Raw genomic sequence first — 21437 nt, 5'->3', positions numbered from 1 at the left:
TGAACCTTGTTTTAAATTAGTGTAAGCCACTTTGAATCCCATATCAGGAGAAAGGTGGGGTAGAAGTTCAATACATAAACAAACTCATTTGGTGCAGTGAGCACAGGGCAGAAAGCTCTTTCTGAGTTAAAATAACATATTAATTCATTTTCTCAAATGTAAAACCCTCATTCTCCCAATCCACACACAGAAGACAGAAGAGTTTACACCAACCAACACTAAAAGTGCTACAGGGCACCCAAATGTAAAAAGTGACAAATTTAGAAACACCAGAAGGGGAGAAATGAGTAAACATCATTGTGGGTGACAATCAGCAACATATGGAGTAATGACAAGATGAATATTTAAAAACATATCTACAACAACATGAATAGTGAGAGAATGAAATAAAAAAATATGTTCATATATTCATGTTTTGAAATCTTCCTCAGGATACATACAATTTTGTGCAGAACCTCAACCTCATACAAAATCTATTTAACAATGTGATATGTCATTACACCATGGATGTATTTTATAATATTCTTACTACTATTATTCAGCACATTGGCTACTGTAACCCACAATAATACTACTATTTACTATTGTAAATCGATTTCTTCCATCTCCTGCCCTTGATATATGTGTTTTATACTGATTCCTGTTCCCATTCCCTGTAGCAATGTTTTAATTTTCATATTGAAATTGTTTTTATCCTGTACTGTAATGTTTTAATCCCTTGTAAGCCGCCTTGATCATTTTTATGGAAAGGCGGGGTAAAAATAAAAATTATTATTATTAATTATTATTATTATAATGCAATATACATTTCTTTCTTTGTGATGGAGACAGGAGAAGAGAGAGAAATTTTTGCAGGGTCACCATGAGTAGCGATTGACTCGAGGGCAGTTAATAAAAACAAAAATGCCCTTTTGTATTTTCAGTGGGAAAACTTCATCCCCATGCCTAACTTGCCCTAGCATTAGGGATAAGTGAGAGAGCAGGCAGTAGGTACCAGAGAGCGTGACAATGGTGGTATCCCATTGCTGTTTCTCTAAATGAGCTTTCTTGTAGTTCCCCAAGTTAGTTTGCTGCCCTCAGATATGGCAAAGAGCAATCACCAACATCTAAAGTAACATTCATCTGCCAATTTGGTTGGATTCTATATGCCGAATGTGGTAGGAGGAAGGGTTGCCATCTTGGACTTTGCCTCAGGCAGCAAAATGTCTTGAGGTGGCCTTTTTTCCCCCAGAGGAGTAAACTAAACTACCAGTCTTTTAAAGTTATGATCTGATAGGTATTCATTAGTTAAGCTTGCTTATTTATTATGTATTGGGCAGGTAAGGATTTATTTCCTTTTAGCTATAAGTAAACATGAATTGCAAAACCAAATGAAGTCATGTACAAAAGTGTATACTGTTAGATGTTACCCTCCATGTTCAAAACAACCAGAATTCAATCAGAGTGAAACAGCAGAAACAGACAACAGTGAAAAGGATGCTTCACACTTCATTCTAGCAGGTTATTTGCCAGAAGAGTGATCTTACATAAAATCACTAATACAAAAGGCACCAGAGTTGAAGAAGCACCTTTTCTTTTCTTTTTCTTTAGATTATTCCAGTTGCATTATGCCATGTTTCATGTTGCTTCTTGTTATGTGCGTCTGTCAAATGACTTATGGTTACCCAATCCTAGGGTTTTCTTGGAAAATTTTATTCAGAGGAAGCTTATCATTGCCTTCTTCTCAGGTTGAGAGAATGTGACTGGCCTAAGGTAGTCTAGTATATTGCCATAGTCTCCCAGAGTCCTAATCCAATACTCATACCACTACATCACGTTGACTACTTCAAGTTAGAAGGCATTTTCCTTTCAGTGTTCTTCATAGTCATTATCACCTCTGATCTCTAACTGTGACCTTCTATAGGTTTCTGACCAGCTGCTACTGAAAGCAGGAAACTGATCTGGATAGCACTTGATCTAATCTAGCAAGGCAATTTTTCTCTTATTAGACAATAGCAAAGTGACACCTTTGGTAGTAAAATGCTACATGCTCTCGCCATAAAGACTGAAACCCATGCAAGTTTGCTGCCACAGCTTCTATGAAATGCTTCAGCTTTGTGGGTATAATCAGTTTAGGCTGTGCCTGAACTATGACTCATGTGAGAAGAATCATAGCAGGGATAAACATATCTTTGTCCCTTTTCTTTTGAAGCTACAATGTAGCAACACACACACACACACACACACACACACACACACACAATAAAACCTGCAAGGTAAAACAGTTGAAAATATAAAATACTATATATGAAAAACAGGTTGTAATAGCGATACTGCAGCTTAACAAAAAAGTGACATTAAACATTTCTGGGAAAGGTTGAAATGCACTTGCTTTGAGGACTTGGTGAACGGATCTTATAGCCAAAGAAATACTTTCACTTATAGCGAAAGAAATGCTTTCACTAAATAGGCTTACATTCTAATTTTTCTTGTTATTCTGATCTATTGTCTCATTAAAAGTTTTCTTATGATTTTATCAAATCTATTTTTTCATACTTATATCCAACCCAACTGCCACAAAATTCAGGGTGGTCAATTTACTTGAAAGGTTGATTTGTCTAAAAAATCAGAAGCATGTTTAATTTTATCCAGCATATGCAAGTTAGAGACATAACCACAAATTCTCTAAATTGTGCTGGCTGTATCTGTTAACTGCCTTGGGCCACATATTAGGAACACGGGTGCAGAATTTTAAAAAGAAATAAATCAGTTTCACACACTTCTTGTTGGCTTTTAGTATACTGCTTTATGTAGTTGTTCTGCAAATTCTAGTTACTTGGAGCCACAATCCTGTGCAGACTTGAAGATAAGCCCCATGGGGGCACAGTGAAATTTACTACTGAGTAAATATGTATAGGAATACATTACGTCTATTTGCAAAGGGATTTCTCCAATCTTTCATCTGCATATCCCCAACTTGTCCTACTTCTTGCCCCCTAGGTAATCCATGTATCTCATACCACATGGAGTAGGTCAGTCCCTATATCAAGTGAAAGCTTCCAATAGACCCAGTTTAGTAGGGAGAATTCTGATTAATACCCAGTTGTCCATCTTTCTCACTTGTCTTTAAATGTCCTAATGTCTCTTTCCTCCTCCCACTTTCCCCTTTATCCTCAGCTTACCTCCATTAAGGCAAACTAAGCTCAAAGTGCAAAGGTAGTTTGCACTCAATTAACTCAGTAGCAAGGAAAGGAGGGGACAGAATCTTGTCCTTCCCAGTAGGCTCAGGCAAAAAGCCACTGTTGCAGCCTGTCCTAGCTTAATGTGCTTTTCCTCTTTTTCTTTCTGCTGTCTTAACCACACTCTAATGTTTGTTGGACACACATGTCCTGATTTTCATCTATGAAATGTTGGAGGGTAGAGGTCTCAGTAACAGTGTCTGCATTCACTGCCTGAGTTCTCTTTGCTTTGTTTTGCTAAAATAACATTAGCAAATGCAAAGTTTAGTTTTACCTGTTGTGGTGCAGCACCTGTCCCTGTGCAGCATAAGAATTCAAAAATAAACAAAGTATCTCACATAGTATCAGGAAAATGGGAACATTTAGCAAGTAGATGTTCTTAGAAGACTTTATCAACAGAGCAAATACCACCTTGAGCAGTATTCAAGGTGAATTTTCCTCTGTTATCCTAATGCCATTTTTTTTTAAAAAAAAGGAAAGCACATACCCAACAGCAACAAACAAAAGGAGTTGGCAGAAACCACTAAGTGAATTACAGCTTAGCATTTTCACTGTAGGCATCTTTAATCCTCTGTATTATTTCTTAAATGCTTGCAGAGATTATTAGATAATCTCCCATCAACAAATTTCTTTTCACTTAGAGAGAACGGCATACTTGTCTGATTGTGCTTATTAAAACCTAGCTGTCTAAATTCTCTCAGTGTGCACTGGCAAGATTTGCTATGACTTAAGAATCCTGAAAACTTCCTTTCAATTCTAGGCCATCTCAGGACAGGACAAAGTTCTAAACCAAGAACAGTTTAGACCTATGTACTTGTTCCCAGACACTTCTCGAAAACCGTTCTCCCTCATTCCCTCTAAAACAATTGACCTGTTGCTATGTTGCCATATGTGGGCACAGGACATTGCTCCCAGAGCCAAGGTGGAGAGCTTGGCTTGGTCAACCGGATATAGATGAAAGTCTACATGTCACCTATTCTTCTTCCAAATGATTTTTCACTTGCTAAATAACACATACACAATCCACTTCACTAAGTGAACAAACAATTAGCCTCCTCAAATGCTTCCAAAGAAGGAAGAGTCCAGCCTCCAATGACTACTTACTACTTTTTTATGTGGTAGAATATCTTGAACAGGCACTATGAAAAAACAACAAAAATTGTTATCTGGTTTTTGAGCACAATACTGCTCAGGGTACTGGAAGGTTAGCTCAGGGTATTGGAAGTCATAATCCGCTTATTACTGTCAGATTTACTGAGGAAAAACAGCATTGTCCAGTGGACTGAACATAGGTTAGCCATGTGTTGTACTTTATGTAGGAGAATCCCCTATATAGAAAGGGTCGTTTGGTTGAAAGATTAAATACCATAGGAAACTGGGAGAACAGGGCTTTGAAGTAGTCCTTCCACACTTTGCACCCTGGCTGGTAGACTGGTGAGAGTCTTACCCATCATGGTGAGATGTATTGTATTTCTATTTACATTACAGTCATATTTAAATTTTGTATATGTATATTACATGTACATATGCATATTTCATGTAGTTCATGTACATATTTTTTGTCCTTGTATGTTTCAACTATACATGTACAATTACCAAAAAATTGTGCAAATCTGTGTTCTTTTTGGTATCCCTTTTTAATGACGTATTTTCTCTATTTTTGGGTGACGTGTAAGTGGCCACTTACATGCAAGGTCATCTATGACCTAGTTTACCACTAAATTTAGGTTTCAACCAAACAGTTCACCTGTCCTAAACCAGAGTCAGGGATTCTTAAACACACTGAAATAAATGTGCTTAATTTATATGCCTGCTTGTAGTTGTTCACACCAAAAGCTGATACTAAAAACAATAGCACTGATTTACAGGTAAATCTGTTTAGGACTGGGGAAAATCTTCCTAAATTCAGTTACTCTCACAGGTGAATATGAATGTGAGCATTTTAGTTAGCTTAATAAATGTGTTGTAAACAATGGACGTAGTGAGTTAACCAGTATAATCTCAAAAATATATATTTTAAAAAATGTTCCTTACTACATATGTAGCCTGTTTCCATGTGTGTGTGTGGGCACACACACATGTGTAAAAGCAACAATGTTTTTTAAAAAATTAAATATACAGCTGGAAGACTTGGGAAAAAAGACTGGAAGAGGTTTGTTTCAAAAAGATTTCAAAATAGTTGCACTGCACTTGTTTGACTGCATAATAGTCCTACCGTGTTTATTCCCAGTAGAATATAATCAGGTACAGTGAAACATGATTTTGTAATGCAAAGCAGGCAAAATTCCCTATAGTAATCTAATTCTGGCACAAGCACTAAAGATGCACTTGATATTTTCAGCATTCTCTATCGTATGAAGAAATGAAGTATTATGTAAGTACATACACAATACATATGTTTTTAATATCTTAAATGTAACATAGCCCCTGACTGGGTTTCAAAAACAAGTCAGCGGTCTGTAGTTTATGCTTTTGGAACACACTGCTATCATTTAAAATTTTGCTATAGCTGTTACACTTAACAGTGCAATCCTAAGATTGTTTATGCAGAAGAAAGCGCTGCTGCATTCAATAAAAAATTGCCTCCCAGTAAGTACATTTTGAATTGCACACTTAACCTGAGAGGAAGGCCTATTGAATTGAGTCTGACTTCTAAGTAAACATGCATATAATTAGGGTTTTCTAACACTCTTTACAATAATTAACATTTATTTATTCAGTGAGTTTTAGCCCAAGATCTTTTGAGTCCAAACTTTGATCTTTTCAAAATCAACAACATACATACTCTGCAACATGTGCTGGATGAAAACAGGTACATGTGTTTTATAGCTAATGGGAAAAAAGCCCATTGTATTATGTACTGTGCCACTGGTATAAGCTGTCCCCATCTATGAGGTATGGCGATTGCTCTACTTCCCCTGAGAATTCTGGAAACCTTAACCAAATATATATTTCCCTACCATCAGGAAAGCAGGTATTTTCACACTTAAGATACCACAATGGTGCACTTTCCCGCTGCATCACACATATCTAGCTCTGCAATACTTCCAGTCTTAAAGTTCAATGCATACTAAAAAAGCTGTTACATTCTTTAATAAAAATAAAACAGAACACTTGTACTCTATCAACCACACAGAGCGATGTGAAATGCATAATCCCAAATTGGAAAACAAATTTCTTGTAGACAAAGTACCAATGAAACACATGATAGAAAACGACATGGGCTGGCCTCACTTCTGGAAAAAGAAGAAAAAAGCAACCCCTAACAATGTTGCTCAAACTTTTATCAACTTCAAACTGATTTCTGACTAAAAAAATGCATTCCACTGAAACAGAGGTGACAGTACATTGTTGGGAGCACTTGAGCCCTGCTTTAGAAAAAACCCAAGCAATTCACCCACCAATTGTGTAGTATTTGGAATTCCTTATTTGTGAACATCTTGGATTGCACAGCTGTAAGAATTATTAGACATGACAGGAGATAATAGGACAGAGTTTGGAAATTCTAGATCAACTTTACTGTGTCAGGGAGGGGGGGAGGAGGGATGAATTTATCTTCACCCAGTCTTAAAACTCCTGCTCTACTTCCAATCAAATGAAATATGAGTTGTATTCCCCGTACATGTTTTGACTGCGTCCCATTATTCTTGAGCCGTTCATTTTAGTAGGGCTTATTTATATAGTTATAAGAAGGAATCCAGGCCTTTTGTACACTTGATCCAAAGTGATGAAATCTGACCTTAGACAAGAAAATGAGTTGTGGGGGGAAGGAGAGCATGACAATGGTAAAAAAGAAAAGGAAAAGAACTTTGACAAAGAAAATGAAAGCAAGGTTTAAACATTGACAACAACAACACTTCTTTTCCCCGCTCTGCGTGGTAAATGACAAAGTCTCTAGCTACTGCTGTGGCTTTACAGAGATTTAGCTGAAACCAACAACTCCAGTAATCTACAGCTCCTTCTTGTCTTTCATTTTATATTGCCTTCAGCACTCCAAAGGTGTGATTGGCCTTTGCTCACCATGCTGATAGCACCTACTGTCTCTCATCCCAGATGAAATACAGTGTTTGCTCATGGGTTTTACTGGTGATTTGAGGTAATTAGAAGTGCATAGAGTTACTGTTGATATTTCAGGGGGGGGGGGGGTTCACTCTCAATAGTTAATTACATATCTCAATCAGTGGGGGAGTCCATTAAGTGATGAGAAGGACTAATTATTCATTACTTGGCAAATCTTATTCCTTATGGAGAAAATGAGTGAAACAAGAGATCTGGTGAATGATTCCTCTCCAGTCAGTTAGCCTTGGCTGTAGCATAGCTTGCTTACCCATAATCTTTCTCTGACCAGTGGGAGCTCATGGACCAAGCAGTGATCATCCCAAATGGTCTGAGAGGGAAGTACCCTCTGCCCGCTCAGTCTATGAGCCATCCATGCCCTCAACCCTCTTAGAATATAAACCACTCTCTTTATATCGTTCTGCAAATTGTGGATGTGTTCTCTCTATTTTAATACCTCCTTAACAGAGAAAGGTGGTTGTTTTTTGTCCTGTTTGTATTGCTGCAGTAGGGCTACCCACAACACAAACTAACACATACATAATCCCCACACCCCTTTTCTAAAGGCTGTTGCTTGGTGTCTGCAGTCATGTTTCAGATTATTCTGTTTTAGGATACTGTCAACCTTCTTAGTCTTGAGCTAGGATAATGAAGAAAGGGAAGTGAACCACACTAAATATAATTCAGTGTAAAGCTTGATGTTCACCAATGTGTAACTGAACTTTCAACATGCTTAGTAAAGAGACTAAATTGTAATCAATACAGAGATTATTAAAATTTCATTGTATAAAATATGAAATGCTGGTGGTTAGCAGATATAGACATACTGCACTATTATATAGTCACAGAGAGAAAGAGATAGTGTGCTGTTATATAAACATGTCTGACTATCAAGCTCTCTTTCTTTCTCCCTGAATATTGTAGACAAGAACTGTAACAGCTATGGGTTACATAAAGATAGACCTGTAAACACACAAGATGATGCAAAAATAAAAACTTCTCCAGTGAATTTTTAAAACGCATTAGCAGAAATGCAGGTATATATTTTTAAAAAACAACAGTATTCTGTGATGTTCACTGCAAACTGTATGCATATGTTGGAGTGGCTAATGCATATTCTAAATGTATTTCTTTTTTCGGTCTAGCATATGTTCTGTTATTTTTACAATAATAACAACATGCAAGCCCTAAGCTACACCTCCTCTTAAAATCCATTTGGATTTATTTACTATCTTTACTCCCCTCCCCCAGCCAGGTTTTACTATATGTAAAAATAAACTTAACACAAATCTGCCATTTCCTTTCTGCAAACTGGCTGCACAATTTCAGAAAGATCAGAATGGATCATTTTCCTCTACCAAACATAATGTAAATTTCAGAATGTATATTTCATGTATTGATGACTTTTATGGCTTCTTTACTTGAACCATGTGGTCATCAAGGAAACCTACAGGGCCCTATCCTTCTATTTGGTTAGGCTTCTAGGCATTTAATGTGAGATTAGTTTGAGGAAAATATCTGATCGCAATTTTTAAAAAGTATTGCTTAGCTTATTTTGTAGTGTAAAATGCTGTCAGTAGCAAACATAATTTTGAGCAGATCGACAAAAGACCTTTATTACAAATAGATGTTTCTAATTGAAGATGTATGTCTAGTTCTGATCTTTTTGTTTTACTTTGTCATGTCAAGGGTATTAATCACAAAAGACTGATCTCTAAAACCAACCTACCTACTTTAACTCTAGTTCAACACTAAATATTAATGTAATTTATTATCTGCTGCCCTGGAAGCTCTTTAAAAACACAAAAACAAACAAACAATGAATCCTCAAATCCCGACTAAAATTCCATTAATTTTTAAAATGACATTAATGTGTTTATTATATATTGCAGCGTAAACATAAATTTTGAAAGGATGGGCAGAGACAGATACAGCAACATGATGCTCTTCCCAAGCAAAACATCCTTCATTAATGTATCTGTCTCCATTCCAGAAGTGCTTGTAAAAGCTACAAATATAATTAACATCATCCATTCCTTTACAGTCTGAAATTTCTAATGCTGCTAGAAGCTGTCAAGGAAAAAAAGAAAGAAAATAATCTCCTTTGTTTCATAGATCAAATATAAAAACATACAACTGGAAAATATGCCTTGATAAGTTGAAGATATTGGGACTATATTTAAGAAGATATTTTAAAGTTTTCATTTCACAATTAGACAATTAGCTTGAAAACATTAGAAATAAAGAAGAATAGATTAAAGTCACATGTGTGGATAATGTAAAGAACCTCTCTCGCTCTTGACATAAAGGTACAGAAATGATTATGAAGTAGACAAAAATTAAGGGAGACTTAAAATAAAAACAACAGCCACCAGTTCTGGTCTGCTTCTCACATCTCTGCTTTTTCTCACACCGTAAATAGACCCCATCGCCTACTTGAGAGCGCCTGCTCTTTTGTTTTTCTTCCAAGGATATCACAAAGCTCTTACAGGTAAGTCCAGAAAAATGCACACTACCTACCTGATCGCTTATTTGGCACGCAACAAGGTTGGGCTGATTATAGCATCCAGCAAATCTGATATACTTCAGCCAGTTTCCTACATCTGGCTGACTGGCATCAACGCAGAATTTCACATTGTAATACTCATCCAAGATCTGTAAAGAAAAGAATAGGAAAGTATAAATTATTGTTCTTGTTTTAGTCTGGCTGGGCTGGGCTAAAGGAAAAAATAAATAAATCACACACAAAAATAAAACAATGGAGAAAGGCTCAAGCCTGTTTTAGAGCAAAATTCAGTAGACTTCATGAAAATTATTAAATCAAACAAGAACAGTAATTAGAAAAGCAATCAATCAATCTGCAACAAAGCCATTTCCTCATCCCCCAGAAACATATTTGTCTGTAATGAAAATGTTGTGGAATAATCACTGGAAGAACATTTTAATGAAGCAAACATGTTGTTTCTTTGCCACACATAAGGGAACAGTAATATTTAATTGCTGGGTTGTTGTTGTTGTTGTTTTAACAAAATGTTAATTTTTTTTTTACTGTGACAGAAGCACAAAAACAATTAGCCTCATATATCCAGGGTTGTCTTTTATCATTTTCTGTTTCCCTTTCAAAATTCTACCCACTAAATAAAGGTTTGTTTCAAAGATTTAAGCTTTTCCTAAAGTTCCATGTCGTGTGCAATGCTTGAAATATGTCTCTTTAATCTCGGTAAATTGCAGGATTTGGTTTATAATAGGGTCCCTTTTATGCCACACCAAAGAAAATAAAGGCAATAAAATGTAAACACTTGTTCAAAAGTGGCTACGCTTAGCACATGCCCCTAAATGGTTTCGATATGTAGATAATAAACAAAGGGAATGGGATGGCAAGGGGGTAACGCTAGGAATAATGCCGCATAAGAATAATATTATGATACATGGCTAATTATTATAATGTGATATTACAGTTTGCGTGTCTAGAGGCCTAAGCCGGAGATTTCAACCGAGCATGGCAAAAAAAATGTGTGTTTTTAAAGTATGTGTATTTGGTGCATTTGCCTGGGAAATATGTTAACCATTTGCTAGTGGAAAATTGGACCTCAAATAAAAAACAAGTTTGCATGAAAAGGAGTGAAAGGGGGCGAACAGGCAAAGAAAGCATTTCAACACATGTCTAGCTTCGCAATGGTTTTGGCCTCCAATGGAACATCCTAAGGATCCTGGTATTGTTGATCACTTTAGTTAATGAAAACCTAACGGGAATTTCCTATCAGAGACTAAACAATCTTGTCTGGCAATTCCAGTCCGGTCATTAAATGAACCCAGAGGAATTTTTTTTTAATGACTTTACCTAAGTCCACCTGAAGGTGAAAGGCAAAAGTTGGAGGGCAGATTTCCATGGCCCTAAAGCAGTTGAAGCCAAAAGTCCTGGTAATCACTCGGAAGTCGGTTTTAGACCATTAACTTGCAAAGGACAAGGGGACAAAGCAGGTAAGAGGGACTTTAAAAATGCCTCTGGTGTGTTTTGTCCAGCAGCAAGGCACTCCCAACAGCAAGGGTGACACCGAATTTTATACACACACACACACACACACACACACTTAGATAGATGCACCCCAATTGGAAATACTTTTCCCTAGAGATTGCTGGTGGAAAAGGGGGAAGATGTGAGCCACTTCTCAGCCCATTTCACTCAGAAGTGATCCAAGCCCTGAAATCTTCCAGAGGGAACCAACTCTGCACAACCCAGCCAAACATCTCCATCCAGAAAGCCCAGGGGTTGCCTGTTGCTTTTCTCCAGAGCCAAAATAAAAAGGGATTTCCAGGCACTTCCCATGAAGGCTGTGGACCTCCCGACCCTTCTTCCCTTCGCCTCACCACCTGAGAGTCTGACTGGATCCTCCAGAAGAAAACCAGGGAAACGAGGGGGGAAAGGAGCAAGCTTCTTCTGATCCAAGCCCCGGTTCCTTGGGTGGGAAAGGGACCAAGGAGCCCAGCAGGAAGAGAGCCCTCATCCCAAAGGGACAACCCTCTCCCTCCTCCTTCGGGCCCCTTTCCTGAAACTCAAGGAAGGAAAAGAGGAGGAGGAGGAGGAAAGGAAAAGAAGATGCATCTGGCCTAAAGGAGGGAAAGGCAGAAGATGGAGGCTGCATCCACTCTGGGGAAATAACCCGGTTTGGCCCCGCTTTAACTCTTTCTCTGGCTCTTTGCTATGGAATTCTGGGAGTTGGAGTTTGTTGTGGGGCCCAGAACCAGTGTCAAACTTCCGATCGCTCCTCTCCTAGGCTTCTCTCTCTTTCCTCAATCAGAGGGATTTCTTTGGAGGAAGAAGGGGAAGAGAAGAGGCTGCTGAACTCGCAAAAAACAGGCCGAAATTTCGAATGAATGCGATCCCAAAAAGTTGAGTCCAGAGAGGAAGGGCCACTCTGCCTCACCCTCAGATGCGTCCCAAGTCTGCCTGCCTCTCTATCCCTCCATTCATCTACCTATCCATTCATTCTATTTGTCCTTTCCATCCCTCCATCTATTCCATCTCTCCATCCTTCCTATCCTATCCATTCATCTAGCCATCCATCCATCCATCCTTCCTATCCTACCTATCTTTCTATCCTATCTTCTATCTATCCATATCCCTTCCTATCCTATTTATTCTCTCTTTCCTATCTATCTACCCTACCCTATGTATTTATTCTATCTATTCATATGCCTACCTTGCCTTCCTATGCTAGCCTCTCTAGCCTATCCTATCTATCCATATGCCATCCCATCCTATTTACTCACTCTATCCTTTCCTATCTATTTATTCGATCTATCCTATCCTTCCATAAGCCCTCGATTTGTTCTCTCTCGTCTATCCATCTTTCTAGCCTGCCTTCCTACTACTGGGAATGCTGCAAGCTCCGCTCGTTTATTCTTGATCGTTTTATGGCCCCCGAAGCGGTGTGTCCTTGTCCGAGGCCCCATCTCCGCTTCCAAAGGCCGGCTGGCTCTTTCTTGCTGGGCTTGGATCAAGGAGGGCTCCCGCCTCCTCCTCCTCCTCCTCCTGCGTCCCAACTGAGCTTGGAGCCCGGTCTCCAGGGGGGTCATCGATCCCTTTCCTGGGACGGATTCACCCTCTCTTGAGCTGCATCCACACTGGAGAAATAACAAACTCCAACTCCCAGAATTCCACAGTCTTGAGCCAGAAAGAGTCAAAGCGGGGCCAAACCGGGTTATTTCTCCGGTGTGGATGCAGCGAGGGAAGATCCCGGCAGCCCTTCGGCAGAGGGGCCCTGATCTCCATGTGGCCAGGAGGACGAAAAGGGAGGACGGAGCCATATAGCTATATCGACCTCTCGTCCATAGAGTGAGACGACGGAGAGAATAGATAGGATCTGAGTCCGTGCTTCTTGGTGGAGGACCCCCTGGAAAGGGAGGACATGGCCCGACCTCTCTAAATCGAAAGCCAGGCTTCTTCCTCCTCCTGCTCCAAAGGGAGGACTTTAGGGGAAGGAGGACAGGTCCGGGAAAAGGAGGACGCCGGGGCCTGGACAAGAGACAAGAAGGCCACTTCGGGGGATGGTCGGGACCATCTCCAGGGCAGCCCTCCCTCCCTCCCTCCCTCCTCCGCCACGCACCGGGGGCTGCTGGGGCTCCTGCGCCGGGCCGCCTCCGCTGCTGCTTCTCCCTTCCTCCTGCGACGCCCCGAAGCCAAGGAGTCCCTCCGGCGCTGCCTCCTGCCTCGCCCCCGGAGCCCCCGGCTCCCTCCTCCGGCATTGGCCGCAGCGGCCGCTTGGAAGTCCGGGAGGCGGAGGAGCCTGGGCTGGAACTTCCCTCCTCCTCCTTCTTCTTCTTCTCAACTTCTTTTCCGCTGCAGCCGGAGGCCGGGAGGGAGAAGGCAGCTGGGATGCTCCAGGGCTGCCAGGGGATCCCTTCCGAGAAGCCTCTTAGGAGGCCGAGGAGGAGGAGGAGGAGGAGGAGGGGGCGCTGCCTGCCCTGGTCCCCCTGGAGGGAGGGAGGGCAGGTGGGGCTGCCTGTTGGGGGTGTCTCGGGGGCTGTGTGTGATGAGTCCACAAAGTCACCCAAAGAGAAGGGGATCAAAAGCTCTCCAACTTCCTTCGCCCTTTCTCTTGGCTGGGTCACAAGGGAAGGCGAAAGTGTGCCTTGGGGGCGTGTGAAGGAGAGAGGAGGGCTGGCAGCCCTTTCCAAAGACCCCCCAAAAGGAAGAGGAAGACCGACCCCCCTCCTCTTTTCCAAGCCCTCCTCCCGCGGCTGCCTTGCGGGGACTGTCTCTTTAATGGCAAGGGCGCAAACCGGGCAAAGAAAGAAGGGAGGAGGAGGAGACAAGGGACAGAAGGAGGGAAGGAGGGATGGAGGGAGAGGGAAAGGGAAAGGGAGGAAAGGCGCCCCAGAAAAGAGGGATCTCTCCCCCGCCTCCTCCTGCCTGCGATCGGAAGCCAGACAGAAGAGGCTCCTCTTTCAGGCCCTTCCTTTCCTCCAACAAGTGACAGGAGCAGAGAGAGAGAGAGAGAGAGAGAGAGAGAGGTCAACAGGAGGTCGCCCAGGCTCAGGCCCTTGGAGGGGGGGTCCCGGGCCGGAGAGGGCTTGCCTGGGGGCAAAGCCAGCCCTCGTTGGCTTTCCAGGGCTAGACAGGGATGAAGGGAAGAAGGAAGGAAGGAAGGAAGGAAGGAAGGAGCTAGACCTCGCCCCCCTTCGTCACCTCCTCACTTGGATCCCTTGGAGTCAGAAAGTGCACCGCTCCCTTCCCTCCCTCCCTCCCTCCCTCTCTCTCTCTCTCTCTCAAGATCCCAGCTTCTTTCTTTCTTTCCGTCTTTCCCTTCCCTCCAAGATTTCTGGACTCTCCAAGTTGCCGCGAGAACCTTTTTGTTTCTTTCGTTAAGTTGCCACGAGGTCCCTCGCTTCCTCCAGTCTCCCAAGTTAACACAGGATCCCTTTCTTTAGTCTTCCAAGTGGCCACTAGATCCTTTTTTCTTTCTTTCTTTCTTTCTTTTAAGCCTCCAAGATGCCACGGGATCCCTTGGTTTCGTTAGTCTCGAAGTTACCACAGGATCCCTTTTCTTTCTTCACTCTCCAACAAGTTGCCACGAGGTCCCTTGCTTTCTTTAGTCTCCAAGATGCCACTAGATCTTTTTTCTTTCAAGTCTCTAGCATGCCACAGGATCCTTTTCTTTACTCTCCAAGATGTCACATGATCCCTTGCTTTCTTTCGTCTCGAACTTGTCACATGACACCTTTCTTTCTTTCCTCTCCAAGGTTCCACTAGATCCCTTTCTTTCTTTACTCTCCAAGTTTCCACTAGATCCCTTTCTTTCTTTACTCTCCAAGTTTCCACTAGATCCCTTTCTTTCTTTACTCTCCATGTGGCCACAAGATCCCTTGCTAAGTCTCCAAGTTACCACATGATCCCTTTCTAATCTTCAGTCTCCAAGGTGTCGCAAGATCACCTTTTAGTCTCCAACAAGTGATCACTAGATCCCTTTCCCCCCTTTACTCTCCAAGGTGCCAGGAGATCCCTGTCTTTCTTTCGTCCCCAAAGCGCCACAAGATCCCCTTTGCAGAGGGATTTCCACACAGACACACACACAGCTAGATCTCTGGATCCTCTCTGCTGGAGGCTTTTCTTGAAGGAGGACTTCTTAAAACAAGGCAGCGCCGCTGAGCCTTTGCTTTCCTTGGCGAAGCGGAGCGGTCGGGAGGCGAAGAGGAGGCTCCTGAGCCTGGCTTGCTTGGCTTGTCGGTCCCTTCCTTTGCAGAAGCAAAGAAATTAGGATCTACCAACAACGATCCCTCCGCCAGGGAGGCCTCAGTGGATCTGAAGTTAAATGGACAGTTTGGTAGGCTTTGCCACCATTTCCAGAGCAAAGGCGAGCAAGGCTCCTGGGCACCTGAAGGACGGAGTCGTTTATGGCGAAGTACGACAAGATCCCAAATCCACAAGCCAGGGCTACATTCCTTCGGCCAAACAAAAGGCACAAAACACACACACACACACACTTAGACTTTTACTATATATATATATATATATATATATATATATATAGTCTGTTTATTGCCAGCCAGCCACCCTTGAGATTTCTTTCGAGGGCACGGTGACCCTGCGTTTGGCTTCTGCTACAGTAAAAAAGCGGCATCGAAGGAAGGACGCTCGTTGCCTCTTTACAAATATAAACCTATTAAAAGGGGAGAAAGAGGCACCCAGAGCCTCGGGTTCGTCTCTGACGTTTTCGTACTGTTTCTGTTTTAAACGGGGCGAAAGGAACCTTCAACGAGGGCTCTCAGGCGGAGGCGTTACAAGAACGAGGAACGAGTTGGAACTACCCAGGCCACAGGGAGGGCAATGGAGAGACTGGCTGGGTGTCCTTCATAGGAGTGTCTCTATATATACACTCATATCTATTTATATGTATATATGGCATATGCGGCTGTCTATAAAGTCTCATATATTGGGTATATATATATATATATATATATACATATAGTCTCATATATATATATATACACACACACACACACACACACACACACGAGGCTGTCTCATATATATATATATATATATATATGAGAGAGAGAGACTTTATAGACACGCAAATACACACACACACACACACACACACACGAGAGACATTTTATAGACACCTATATGTGCAATATATATGTCTGTGTTTGTGTGATCTGAACGAATGTGGGAACGTCGGGGCGGGAAACCCGGGTTTCCCCTCCCTTCTCCTCCACTTCTTCCCAAGTGCCCTTTTAATTCCCCTTTTCATGGCGGCGGAGGTCCTCGGGGGAGAATAGTGACAAAAGACGGTGATGAATCCCCCTCCGAGGCTGTTATCTGTGACACTGAACTGTCATTTTCACATCATGGCTATTGTTCCAAGGGTTCTGAGGGGAAGGAGAGGCAGAGGAAGGCCAGGCTGTTGCTGCTGCTGGTGTTGGTGCTGCTCACAAACCTGGGAGGAAAGAAAGGAGGACTCCTCCGAGTCACACTCTCTCAGCCTCAGAGGATGGCCATGGCAACCCCTCCCCCCCCCCCGAAGAAACATGCCAAGAAACACACCATGATAGGGTCGCCTTAGTTTGAAAGCAAACAACAAAAAACAACACGTGTGGATGGGCTGCATCCACACTCCAGAAATAATCCGCATTGACACCCCTTTAACTTCCATGGCTCCATGCTATGGAATTGCGGGCTTTGGTGCCACAACAAACTACCATGCCCAGAATTCCATAACATGGAGCCATGGCAGTGAAAGCGGTGTCAAACCGGATTATTTCTGCAGTGCTGATGCAGCCATTTGGGCGCCAAACGAAGCAGGAGAGGCGAGGTCAGCATCTGACTAAACTGCTCTGACTAAAGGACGGTTTTCCTTCCAAGGATAAGGAGTTATAATAGAAGAGGTGCCAGAGTTGGAAAGCTGGAGAGGCTTGCTGTGCCTTTTGGTATGGAAGAAGGGAATTCAGCAGGTGTGCCTGGGCCACCTGCTGACTTTCCCGCCTCTAAGCAGCCATTAAAAGCACAGCAACCCTCTCCAGTCAGTGTTAACTCTGGCAACCCTATAAGGAACCCTTCAGGTGAGTTCATTGCTTTCCCAGGTTTGCAGAAAGAGAAGAAGAGGCAAAGGGGGGCTGAACTTGCAGCGCCTGGCCGGTAGATGGCGTCGCGCGCTGTGGTTAAAAGCAGCAGCAGCGAGCAGCGTCTCGCTTGGCTTTGCAGCTGCTTTTCTAAGCGCAGCTGGAGCCAAGGCCAAGGCTGAGCAAAAGACAGGAAGATGCTCTCTCAGCCAGGAAGGTGAATATGCTACTCTCCAAAGGTGCACTCCAGAGCCAGCCAGACCAAGGAGAGGGTTGCCACTGACTCCTTGCAGCAGTGGTGCAAGTGTGGAGAACAGGGTTCAAGTCCCTGCTCAGCCATGGAAGCCCACTGGGTGACCTTGGGCAAGCCACACTCTCTCAGCCTCAGAGGGAGGGCATGGCAAACCCCCCTCTGAATAAATCTTGACCAAGAAATCCCCAGCATAGGTTCACCTTAGGGTCCTCATAACTTGGGATGGAAGGCACACGATAACAACAAACCCATAAGCCAACTTGGGCCTCGTTCCCACTTAGATACATCGGTGTGCAATCTGAATCGATGGGTCGATTCAACAGCGGAGCATGGTTCCCACAACATTTGGCCCAATCGCATCCCCTCCCCCCCAAAAAAACCCCAATCTATTTGTGGTTCACATTCATGCATGAATCCATTCAAAATGGCCCCTCTCCAGCCAACCAAAGGGCAAATTTAAATTGATTCTGATCCGCATCCGGTTCACATTTGGAATCAATTTATCAAAAAAGACCTGGGGAAAAATCAGCGTCAAAAAGATGTGGGTTAAATGGGTCAGGTGCATTGCTTCAGTGATTCGATTTAATTGGGAACCAGGATCATCTGAACAGATTCAAACCGAACTGCGATCCTTGACTTGTTTACTGAATTCCTGTGACACCTTTTTCCCAGCACCGGACCCCAGGGGACTTGCACCAAATCAAAACAAAGAACACCAAAAAGCCCTGTTTGTCCCCAAAGTTACAAAACAACAGACAGTTCTGTTCATAATGCAAAATGAAAAGGGTTTAAAACAACATTTAAAACATACTATTTTTTTAAAAAAAATAATAAGAAGGCATAGCATACCCTATTATTTCTACCGCATTTCTAACTCATCTTTCCTTTTCGACAGGACCTTTGCCCCACAATAGCCCTGTGAGGTGGGCTAGGGTGAGGTGATTCATATGGCAGTATCTGCAGATGGAGGGTGGTTGGGTTTCTTTCACACAGACACACTTTCACCTTTCTCCAACACTATTTACAAAGGCCACATCACACATATGGCATTTTAACGTGTACTCTCAAAAATGTATGCTGAGAATGTGATAAATCTGATACCCCCAAACTGTCCTGATTTGGCAAGGACAACCCAGTTAACCCGCCGCAGCCTCTGTTCTTCACCTGCTTTAAAAATGTAACTTTCACTTCTTCCTACATTCTCAGCTTCCCTGCAGTTGCTGCAAACTGGCTGCAAAGTGCAAAAGTAATGTGGGGAGATGTGGCTGGCTGTAGTTACACCCTGAGTGTGCATTGATACAAACCAAGGCTTGCCTTAGTGTACTCTACGGAGTAGTCAAATTGACTTTTGGGGAGTTACTTCCACATGAACATGTGTATGGATTTAGCCACACAATATGGTTGTTTACTCAGAATAAGCCTCCAGATTGGTACTTTCTTACGAGTGAACTATGCTCAAAAATTCTAAGTTTCTTACATCGTTATTTATCATTATCATTATCATCATTATTATTAATGTTTATTTATATAGCACCATAAATCTGCATGGCAGTTTACAGGCATCATCAAAACAGCATATAACCTGCCAGTGGTGCACAATCTAAAAGCCATAAAATATAAACTATACAAAATTAAGCAAGTTATGCAGTTGAAATACAAACTCTGAAAACAACGAATAGATATAATCAAATAAACAATTATAAAACAATATTAAATAACAAAAAAGGCTTTAATTCGGAGTGAAAACTAACAAGGGAAGAGATAGTCTGCAGATGTTCAGGGAGGCAGTTCCAGAAGCACGGTGCAGCAAGAGAAAAAGGATGAAGCTGAGCCAAGGAAGAAGAAACTCTTGGCTGGGCAAGAAGCCCCAACAGTCCTTGACTGTTTTATAAAGAGACTGTAAAACTTAGAAGAAAGGGGAAAATGATGACCAGGGTGGGGACAGGCACTCTAGACTCAGAGGACATCATACTACAAGAAACTCAGACAGGAAAGGAAGGAGACAGTGGAAACAAAAGCTGTCTACCTTGGTATGGACACAGGTCTGGGGAGATAAGGAAGAAGTATAGTTGGAGCTAAGATGGAGCTGTGTAAAATAAAATAAAAACTTCCAAGATCAGGAGTAATGTGATCATAGCAGGTGGGGACAGCTATGAGTTTAGCAAATAGAATTTATCAATTGGAGAAAAAAATGTGATCCAAAGGGACTAAACCTTATCATGTTGCAGTGGGAGGGACCTGCCTGGTCATTACGTTGTGTCAGATACTGGCATAAAAGATATATGTCAGGTTTCATGAGGTCCACTGGTTAGAAACAAAGAGGCAGAGAAGGGGAGGCTGTGAAAGAATGAGCAAGACAGAGAAAATCCTACAATTTTGCAACTCTACCCACTTTTGCCAAAGTGAGCTCTGATCCTGCTCATGGCTGGCATGCAGTCCCTGCCAGATCACCCTTGCGGAAATCAATAGAATGATCCCTCAACAGAATAAAGTTTCTGTGCTCTTCCTGATCAAGACAATGAGAGGTTTAGAGTAAATGGTGATGCTGGTTGAAAGAAAGAAAGAATCTCTCATAATTTTGATGGCTGAGTCATGCCCCTTCTGCCTAGACTAGAATTGGATGCAGACTTGGCACTTTTTTATGCATCCTAAAAGTAGAAAAGAAATTTTATTTCAGATAGATTTGTCCATCTAACCCAGAATTATTCTCATTGACAGACAGTGAGTCACCAGGGTTTCAAGCAGAACGTCTTCTGTTAATTTTTATCAAAACTGGAGGTTGGTTAAACTTGGGACCTTCTACTTGGAAAGCTACTAGCCTTACCACACCAGAGGCCAAGTACACTCTTACAATAAGACCACAAGCAGGGCCTTCACTCTCAGTCTTAAAACTATGTTTGGTACTGAGAGAGGTTCTTCTGTACATATTTGAATCCTACATCATGTAAACTGGGCCTAGTAGATAGTAAACAACCCGTGCTGTCTGCACTTAGCTATTCCATTTAATAGTTTTGTATCAGCTACATCTTCAGGCTGTCCAAGGATAGTCCCATTAGTATGCATTGTAACAGAGTATGTAAGTATGTAATAATCAAAGTATGTGACTATCAGAGTATTGGAGCCAGGCTATGCCAATCCAGAAAAATTTGTAACTGGCAAACAAGCCCAAAATCAGTAAACTCCACACCACTGGGATCACCTTAGATTAGTGACTTCTGGGGGGAGCGCAACCCACACTGTAATTCATTGACTTCTTTACCACCTATTCACATCATCTCTGCCTTCTCAAGATTCAGTTTCACTTTTTTGAATCTCATCCAGGCCATTATTGCTTCCAGGCACCTGCCTAGCACTTGCACAGTTTCTCTTGATTCACACTGAATGGAGAGATGGAGCTGACTGTCACCATACTGATGACACTGTGTCCCAAATCCTGGGAGGACACTCTAAGTGGCTTCATATAGATCAGTAGTTCCCAAACTTTGGTCATCCAGGTGTTTTGGACTTCAAGATGGCTGAGGCTTCTGGGAGCTGAACACCTGGAGGACCAGAGTTTGGGAATCACTGATATAGATATTAAACTGTTTGGTGGGTAGGGGTTAAGTGGGATGCCACCCTACAAGACCCCAAAGTACAGGTTCGGCAGAAATTCATCAGTCCCGCATTGACAGTGAAGGTAGAAGCAAAACCAATATGGCATAATATCTCCACCCTTTTCTCCAGTCCACAGGTTTGGGCCAGCAGGGATGTAATCAACAGTGTTGAATACCAATGAGAGACCAAGCAGAATCAATTAAGTATCACTCCCTCTCTCTCACACACAATAAAGGCCATGAATCAAGGGG

The 21437-nt window shown here is 42.2% G+C and overlaps 1 protein-coding gene across 11 annotated transcripts in view; it reads right to left on the bottom strand.

Annotated features, from left to right (window-relative positions):
- Positions 1–13577, bottom strand: part of MECOM (MDS1 and EVI1 complex locus) — a 109179-nt gene extending 95602 nt beyond the window's left edge. For 4 of the 11 annotated variants that reach the window (XM_089508888.1, XM_089508890.1, XM_089508889.1 and 1 more), the window contains exons 1-2: positions 11116–11176; positions 9795–9929 (exon numbers count right to left, since the gene is read on the bottom strand). The gene's annotated coding sequence lies outside the window, so the exon portion shown is untranslated. Of the gene's footprint in view, positions 1–9794; positions 9930–11115; positions 11178–13381 lie in introns of those variants that run through there. The other 7 variants (XM_089508883.1, XM_089508887.1, XM_089508886.1 and 4 more) reach the window with 4 other exon arrangements.
- Positions 13578–21437: the final 7860 nt, after the last annotated feature.

This window comes from Sceloporus occidentalis, unplaced genomic scaffold, assembly GCF_023333645.1.
Source record: "Sceloporus occidentalis isolate IW3139 unplaced genomic scaffold, rSceOcc1.0.p SCAF_2, whole genome shotgun sequence".
Classification (NCBI taxonomy): domain Eukaryota; kingdom Metazoa; phylum Chordata; class Lepidosauria; order Squamata; family Phrynosomatidae; genus Sceloporus; species Sceloporus occidentalis.
The sequence above is the reverse complement of the archived record's forward strand: the minus strand, read 5'-3'. Positions and strand labels throughout refer to the sequence as shown.